The sequence below is a fragment of the Triticum aestivum genome, chromosome 6A (genome assembly GCF_018294505.1).
Source record: "Triticum aestivum cultivar Chinese Spring chromosome 6A, IWGSC CS RefSeq v2.1, whole genome shotgun sequence".
In the NCBI taxonomy this organism is placed as follows: domain Eukaryota; kingdom Viridiplantae; phylum Streptophyta; class Magnoliopsida; order Poales; family Poaceae; genus Triticum; species Triticum aestivum.
In genome coordinates this window covers 195,990,813-196,000,367 of record NC_057809.1, presented here as the reverse complement: position 1 = coordinate 196,000,367, position 9,555 = coordinate 195,990,813, and positions in this window count along the sequence as shown.

Sequence of the window (9,555 nt, the reverse complement as noted above, 5' to 3'; positions counted from 1 at the left end):
GTCTTCTGGGAGCTGGGGTGCCTCCTGAGGTGGTGGAGCCCCCAGCGCTCGATCGCTTGTCGAGGCCTTTGCGGGTTCGGGAGCGTCGTCCTGCTGAGCTTGCTCTTCTGCTGTTGCTGCGGCGGCCCTTGTGGCGCCCTCCGGGTCTTGTGTTGTCTCTACTGGAGGTATAGCTCGGCGCGATGCGCCCTTGGCTTGGTGTTCTTCCCGAACCGCCACTAAAGCCGCGCTGGCGGAGTAGGGAGTGGCGGCAAGATAGAACACTAGGGGCTCGAGAGGTCGGGGCACCACCATCACTGGGGGCTAGTCAGGTATCTCTTGAGGTCTTGAAATGCTCGGTCGGCCTCCGGGGTCCACTCGAATGGGCCCTTCTTCTTCATCAGCTTAAAGAAGGGTAGGGCATGCTCTCCCAACGCAGTGACCCATCCAGCAAGCTTCTGCATGCCTTGAGGGTTTGCGCTGGACTCATGTCTTCAATGGCCTTGACCTTCTCTGGGTTGGCCTCGATCCCCCTGTGGGACACAAGGAAGCCCAGCAGTTTGCCGGAAGGGACGCCAAACACGCACTTCTCCGGGTTGAGCCGCAAGTCCACCTGGCGAAGGCTTTCAAAGGTCTCCTCCAGGTCTTGGATCAAGGTCCTCGCCTCCCGAGACTTCACCATGATGTCGCCGACATAGGCTTCAGCGTTCCTACTGAGCTGCTAACCCAGGGCGATGTGCATGAGTCGCTGGAAGGTTGCGCCTGCGTTGCGCAGTCCGAAAGGCATGCAAGTGTAGCAGTACACCTCACACGGGGTTAGGAAGGCCATCTTCTCCACATCTTCTACCGCCATCTTGATCTGGTGATATCCTGAGAACGCATCTAGGAAGCACATCAAGTCGCACTCGGAAGTGGAGTCGACGATCTGGTCGATGCGTGGAAGCGGGAACGGATCTTGGGGGCAGGCCTTGTTGAGGTTGGTGAAGTCGACGCACATCCGCTCCTTCCCGCCTTTCTTGGGGACAACGACGGGGTTTGCCAGCCACTCGGGGTACCGAACCTCACGAATGACACCCGCAGCCTCCAGCTTGCGGGTTTCTTGGATGATGAAAGCTTGCTTCTCCGTGGACTGCCGCCTCGCCTTCTGCTTCATGGCACGTACGTTGGGGCACACCTTCAGGTGGTGCTCTATCACCTCTCTTGGGACCCCCACCAGCTGATCGGGCTCCCAAGCGAACACTTCCTTGTTTGCGCGCAAGAACTTCACCAACGCCTCCTCCTGACTAGGCTCGAGGTTGGCGCCTATGGTAAAGGTTGCCCCTGAGGACCCGTCCTCCTCGACTGGCACTCTCTTGGTTTCTTCCTTGTCCTGAGTGAAAAACTGCTTCTTCTTGGTTGGTGCGGCTCCGTTGTCCTTGGAGGTATCCGAGTCGGAGGGCTACGCTATTACAGCGGTCTTGAGGGCGAGCTTGAGCGTCATCAAGGCTTCCTTGGCACCCCCCTTGATGGTGAGGACTCCTTCGCTCCCCGGCATCTTCATGAGGTTGTAAGCCAGATGGGTTGCTGCCATGAACTAGGCTAGAGCTGGGTACCCAAGGATGGCGTTGTACGGGAGGCTGATGTGGGTGATGTCGAAGTCGATGAGCTCCATGCGGTAGTTGTCGCGCGTGTCGAAGGTCACGGGGAGGAGGATCTACCCCAAGGAGCTGGCGGAGCCTCCACCAACCCCTGAGAAAAGCTTGCTAGGGCGGAGCCGCTCGAGCGGTATTTGAAGAAGGCTGAAGGCCTCGACGGAGAGCACGTTGATGACGGCACCACTGTCAATGAGCGTCTTGGTGATGGACATGTGGCAGATGGTGGGCGTGCAAAGCATTGGGAGCGCACCCGAGCCGATGGTGGAGGCAGGATGATCCCCTGAGTCGAAGGTGAGGTCGGCCTCGGGCGTGGCCCAGCCCGGCGGAGCCCCGGGGCGCTTGGAAGCAGCGCCGACCTTACGAAAGAACGGCTTGATGTGACAATCCGATGGTGGTACTTGCGAGCCGCCGAGGAGGGCCACAACCATGTGGTGCGCCGGCACCATGTAGCGTGCAACAAAGAGTCCGTGGAACTCCTACCAAGATGCCACCGTGGATCCGGGGAGGTTGAGCACCCAGGCGCGCGGTGCGCCAGTGAGAGCCATGGGAAGCCAGTTGGGCATGACCTTGTCATCGCCCCCGGCCTTAAGAACAACCTCCTCATATGCCAGCAGGAAAGGCGTCGAGTCCGCCATACTGTCGAAGCGCGGCGGCATCTCTGGTTTGAATTGGGCGGCCACTACACCTGCCGCAGGGCGGGGGCCAAGGCTAGGAGCCCCCTGGCCCCGTCGTCGGCACTGATCGTCGGAGCAGGGAGCGAGATGCCTGCCATGAGGGCAAAGCGAGGTGGCGGCAGAGCGCAGCTCGATGGAAGGAAAACTCTGGCGCACCTCCTACCTGGCGAGCCAAATGTCGGATCATGGGTTCTGGCAAAACCCTCAAGGTTCGAACACTGGGGTGCACGCGAAGATCTCCCCCTACCGATCCACGTCCTAACTTCGCTAAGATCTTACGGGCTAACTCGATGAACTTGCAAGACAAAGGACACAAGATTTATATTGGTTTGGGCCACCGTTGTGGTGTAATACCCTACTCCAGTGTGGTGGTGGTGGATTGCCTCTTGGGCTGAGGATGAACAGTACAAGGGGAAGAACAGCCTCCTGAGGAGAGGTGTTCTTATGCTCGGTGAACTTGTGGTAGTTCTGGCCTCTCTCGATCCGCCCAATCCCTAGCTATGGTGGTGGCTAGTCCTATTTATAGAGGCCCTGGTCCTCTCCCCAAATATTGAGCGGGAAGGGAGCCAACAACGGCCAATTTGAAAGGGGACAGCTAGTACAGTTTATCCTGACAAAAGCAGTCTTCGCCTGCAAAAGACTCTGGTGGTGACGCCGTCTTGGACTCCACGGTGACCTCTGTCTTCCCGTCCTGCTGGTCTTAGTCTCTTTGCACTGATATGGAAACCTTTGCTTGACGCCTCGGTACTCCGCGCCTGCGCTTGCCTCCTTAGCAACAAAGAGGAAACAAGGACACTGTGCGCGCTGGCGCCTGCCTGGCCTTGGTCGTCATGGCTTACGTCACTGGAACCTCGCGAGGTTTGCCTTGCCTTGAACTCTCCACCCCTCACGAGCCTGCCTGGTGAGGCTGCTCCTGAGGAAGTCTTGTGAGGCCGCTCCTGAGGGGGTCTTGTGTCGTCCGCCTCACGAAGCTTGGCCCCTCGTGAGGGTCTTGAAAGCTTGTAGGTGAAGATGGGTCATACAGGCCCGCTCGCAGAGCCATGCCGTGGGCCGCAGACAGGCATGTCTGGAGAACCCCGTTCCCAGAACACCGACAATGTGGACCAGCCACCTATCGGGTCCACTGAAGCTCAGTCCCGTGGGCCACGAGAGGGAAATGTAACTCCTGCACCAGGCATTGTGCTGTTATCGGTGCATGAACTCATGCCAAACTCGAGATTTGTTTCTTACTAGCAAGATGCCTATGTGTTGCACGGAACATCAAGATGCATTTGTATGAGTAGTTTATCTTGTGGGAGAAAAGGATGAACGAGGGAAGGCCTTATTTGCAAATGTGGAGAGGGGTGTGGGTATCTTTTTGCAAAATTGCCATAGTTTCCTTCCTATCCGTCAGATATAAATTGGACGAGCTATATTGCAGGATGGCAGGCACACCATCATCACCAACTCTGTATAAATTGTAACATTTGGTTCTACTCCTTGGCATGATTGATAGATAGAAATAATGATTGGAGACGCTAGGGCGGGGCTTTTTCTGCCAGATAAGCGGGGTAGTAGCTAGGTTGGTGCATCGTCGGTTTGGTCACATGTGGTTCGGCATGTTGTAATGTTTCTAGCAAGATGCCCGTGCATTGCACGAAGTTGATGGAAAAGGTAAGCACAACTTATAAATTGAAGGATGGAGTACTAGTTATAGTGACACATATAATTGGCTCCAAATGTGAGCAAATGGTCACACATGTCTGTATTGACTAGAACAAGAATGCAATGGCGCAATAAGAATTAAGGCCAGGATGATGCGATCGCAGTGGTGGTAATAGGAGGCAAGAAGAAAGATGCATCCATCAATGTACGACCTCCTCCTCCTCGACTCAGTGCGTCGGGCCACCGACTGGCGGCTTAGGAGCGGCGGCTTTTATGGCGAGGTCAAGGTGCTTCTCAACAAAGGCGTCCAATGCTTCTAGCCGGTTGACGAAGGCCAACGTCACAGCGTCCTCACCGGACTTGTAGATACATATGTACATGACTTGCTCGTACACGTGGATGTGTAGGTCGACGACTTCTTGCAGGGTGAGGCGCCTCGCGAGCGTGACCTCTAGTTGAACATTCTTCGTTTCGTCGGCGGGCAGTCACAGGGCCACCAGTGCTTGAAAGGGGTTCTCGCCATGGAGGGCGATTAGGGTGGTAGGCAATGAGGAGCCCGTGCCTGCGGGCTAGAGGGGTACGGTGATGTCGTATGCGATCTTCTTGACAATGGTGAACTTGTTGATGGTGGCAACGATCATCTGGTCCAACTGAGAGTTGTAGCTGGCGTCGACGATGGCCATGAACCAGCCAGTCACCAACACCGTCTGGAGATGATCCTCGGTGCCATGCTGCAGGCCAGCATCGTGGACCATCTGGAATAGCTGCTGGCCACTCGTGCGCATTGCCACCATGGGTTTGGAGTGAGCACTTTTGCGCTTAGTGTAGGTGCTTAGGTGCGTACGATGTGGTAGATGCATTGTAATGGAGGGGCGCCTTTATATGAGTGCAAACTGCGTTGCATTCACATCGTGCTGCCTCTTTTTCCCGTCCTCCTCCCATTACTTCCTTCATGCATTCAGGATGCTAATTGAAGGAGGATGCATCATTGGCCGTTCAACATTTCAAGAGCCGCTACCCTCTCCCTCGTCTGCATTAAAGCCGTATTAGGAACTGTCCTGGTTTACTAGTAGCTGTCAAATCGAATAGTACTACGCCGCCCTCTGGACACTCGGCTAAACACGCCTTCTTGTCTCCATCAAATGCCTCCATTAAACCCGCATGTAAATTGAGAAACCTACTTCGGCCACACGTCGGTTCATGAGCGGGCCGGAATTAAGTGCAACACCGGCCGAGCTCCTCCCGTCCACCCTCAGTTTAAACGAGGCCAGACGCCGGCCAAGCTCCTACCATCCGCCCTCTATTTAAATGAGGCCAGACAGACAGTGGGAAAGAATCGCACCCCTCCGCTGCTCTCCCATCTCCTCCTTCACCATTTTATCCACTCTTCCGATGGCTTTCGAGGAGCTGTTCTCTGGCATACTACCCGGCTGGGTGTCCTGCCGAGCCCTGCGGATACGAGCGAGGCCGCTCGGTGCTTCACCAACCTTGCTTGGCCCGATGGTGCCAGTTGTCGCCCCAAGCCGGCGCGTGGTTCAGCAACTCGCCGCTCCAGTCTAGCTCGATGAAGAGTGGCGAGTTGCTCCACGCCGGCACAGCGGCACAAGCGTTGTCGCTGCCGCGTCATACCGCACCACCAGTGTCTGTGGTGGTTGTGCCTCCCGTGTCTGTGGGCATGCCTCCCATGCCTGCGGCAGCACCATGCAGGCAGAGACAGAAGTCGGGTGCATGGAGCGCAACGAGTCGGTGGCCAGCTTCTCCATGTCTGTCGCCATCATCGAGGAGAAGTAGAACACAGGAGGCCGTCGCCACTTGGGTCCCATGAAGGCCACCACCGAGGCGACGGCTGCGTATTCAGGTGGTTTCTTTGCTGCTTCGTATTTTCCGAGGACCTTCGTTGACCTCGCAAGTGTCTGGCGGACATGAGGAAGAGAAAGGGATCCGCAGGCGGCCATTCAGATTAGGTATTAATTATAGCATGAGAGCCGGATTAGCACCACTTAGTTCATGTAAATGTAATGAAATCCATCATGTTTATATGAAGATCTAGCTTTTTTATACGAAATCCTTCATGCTTATATGAAATCAGTTTGTGTTCGCACAAATTTCCTCTGCTTGGTTAGAGTTGTGAAAACGTATGCCACTGGCGTTGGATGTCGTCCTCCGCAGAAGGAATCGGGAGGAAATTTGCCTGCTGCCGTTGGAGATGCTCTTATGCTAGAAATAATAGTCACATCCAATCCATTTGAGTTAATTGCGTGTATGATTCTCCCTCTATAAAAAGTTAATTGCATGTACAGTGTACACAAGACTTGCAGGGTGGCTACAGCTTCGTACAGAAAGTTAAAAAGAAGCACATCCATCCTTAATCTTGTATTCTAAGTACTCTGTGGGTTCCACTGTCAATGCAGTAGAGAAAGAAGTATATATTAAATAATATATAATATAAAAATATAAAGTTAAAGACATAATTCGAACTTAGGTCATCTCGTTGTGAGCATCCGTTTCTAACCAATCCAACACATTTTCGTTGTGGATGATGCTGGAGATATATCTCTATGTCTACGCTTATACTCCATCCATTCCTACATATTTGTCTTTTTCAGATTTCAAATGGACTACCACATATGGGTGTGTATATAGACATATTTTACAGTGTAGATTCACTCATTTTTGCTCCGTATGTAGTCACTTGTTGAAATCTCTAAAAAGATAAATATTTAGGAATAGAGGGAGTAGAAAACAGAGTTGGTGTTGATGGTGTGCCTGCCATCCTACAATATAGGCCATCGGTTTTATAACTAATGGATGGGAAGGAAACTATGGCAATTTTTCAAAAAGATACTCACACCCCTCTCCACATTTGCAAATAAGGCCTTCCCTCGTTCATCCTTTTCTCTCACAAGATAAACTACTCATACAAATGCATCTTGATGTTCCATGCAACGCACGGGAATCTAGCTAGTTTCTTTTTAGTTACTGCAATAATTGGGTTGAAGTGATATATTTTATGTCTACCCCGAATGATCTCACATTTACTAGTAGTAACAAAGAAAAGGTTGCCTTGTGAATTTACAAAAAACAGGGTGAAAACTATCACATGACACCGGTAAAAACATAGCACGCTAGGTTCACCGTCATTGTCACTATAGCTATGTGCGCGCGCGAGAAGTCTACATATTGAGGGGGCTACGGAGAGAAAGATGTATCGAGTGTGTGTGAGCGAGGCAAAGAGACACAACTAGTGTGTGTGTGTGTGTTTGAGGGAGAAACCAATTGATAGATTAAGATCAAAATCGAGTTGTCACCCTTCTATTGTCATTGTTGGGGGTGGGAAGGGGAGAGGGAGCGAAAGACGTATCGAGAGAGTGTGCGCGCGGTAGGCACAGAGGCACAACTAGCGAGTGTATGTGTGTTTGAGAGAGAAACCAGTAGATAGATTAGTATCAAGATCGAGGTGTCACCCTAATCCTTCGATGTCGGGAAGTGTGTGGGAGTGGGTGTGGGGGGAGGGCAGTGACACTTAGATATAGCGAGAAGGAGTTTGTGTGACACATATCTATATTAAGGGATAGGTACATAGCATGGGTGCGAGGCATACTTAAAGCATCATGGAGATAAAAAAGTGTTGTGCATGCAAGTGCGAGAGAAAAATGAAGAGAGAAACAATATCTACACACATGTATGTGTGAGAGAGAGAGCGAAATCTCAAAACAAAAGGTGCTCTGCTGGAATCCCATTATATATATTCATATGGTTCCAGGAGTCGAGTTAACCTTAGGCATATGTGTGAGAGATATAATTATACTTTGAGACATTAGTGGCAGTGGGTGGGCGTGTTCGACGGAGAGAGCGTGTGTGTTTCTGTGCGAGAGACATGTTGGACGGGGTAGAAAGATGAATTCTAACCTTGACAGAGGGAGAGAATACAAGAAGTGCGCGTGTGTGATTCCGATGCCCACGGAGAAATGAGATATGCATGTGTGTGAGAGAGATTGTACAATTCATTCACTATCTAGCAATCATGGATGTGCGTCGCTTTAACATATATCAATATCTACTTCGTATCATGGCCAAAGATACAATATCGATTCAACGCCATAAAGATTGGACACTCAGGTATCACATTTTTTCTAAATAATCCTTTTCAATTGTGCATACCAAAGTTACAGTGATGTTTCTTCAACAACCAATGTAGCTATCATGTACATGCACCATTGTTAGTCTTGCATTCAAATTCATTAGTCTTGCATGATTTAAGGTTCTATTATTAAGTAATATTCATATATGAATTCAACGGGTACACATTTTATGAAATGGATGCTATGTAATCATATGAGGTAACACTTTTAAGTAGCGGACTACAATATCCATTTCTTTTGTGGGACTACAATATCCATTTCTTTTTGTGCGCCTCTACAATAACATGTCAATGCATTATGTTTAAAGTAAATAATCAATGGCACTAAATTATCTATTTACACGAGAAATACATAGGCTGAGCATTTGATCCTTTTTAGTGAACGCGCCTCTACACTCGTACGATTGGCGCCCGTGTGAACGTCCAAGTTATCGGTGCATCATCTAGAGTTGTTGTATTTTTTTCTGGGGTGGACTTCACACCAGTTATTAACTGCTGACGTGTGCCCCGTGTACAAAGTCTCGCATGACCTTCCCGCTAGCACTATCCAGAATTAGTTGAAACTAGATACGAAGGATCCCGCGGGTGGCAAAAATCTCCCGCCTCCTTCTAAAATTTCCGCCACCTAGTCTTTAGCATGCGAAATTCCCCTTTTTGTCCTTGGTGCACGGAGAACAACAGTTACAATACGGACCTCATTTACATAATAGGTCGGGGCTGCTTTGGTAACTTCCGGTTCCCCCCACCACATGGCACGCCCATTTCCTCTCCCCCTCCCACAAAAGCGACTAACTCCACAGCACCAGAGCATCATACATCACGTCATCCGTACTATATCGGCCTTTCTACCCCCCCCCCTCTCAAAACCCTAGATTGCTCATCCACCGGCGTACCAGAGCCCATTCACTACCAATGGCGTCCACCTCGTCGGATCTGCTTCCGTAGCCGCATCTACCCCTCCCACCTCCCCTAGAAACAAGTGGACTGTTCATCCACCACTATACCACAGCCCATTCAGCGTTGGCCTTGTCCACGGTGCCGGATCTATTTCGCCGGTACTCTCATCAACTGCAGCGCATCTGCAGCGGCTCCTTCGTACTCCCCACCGGAGACGCTTCTTCCACACCCCCCCGGAGTCACCCCACCGACGCCCCCGTCGACGGCCTCTGATCCTCTTCGCTGACACCTTCCTCAACCCTACCGGAGCCTCTTCGCCGACACCATCGTCAACCCTACCGGAGTAGCTTCGCCTATACCATTCTCAACCCTACAGGGGTCACTTTGCCAACGCACAAGTCCACGGCCTTATATCTGCATCGTCGCACCCTCATCCAACCTACCGGAGAAGCTTTTGACACCCCGTCCACGGCCGTAGATCCGCATCATCGACACCATCCTGAACCCAACCACTGGAGCAGCTTCACTGACGCCCTCGTCCACAGCCTCAGATCCACTTCGCCCACACCATAGTCCAACCTACCGG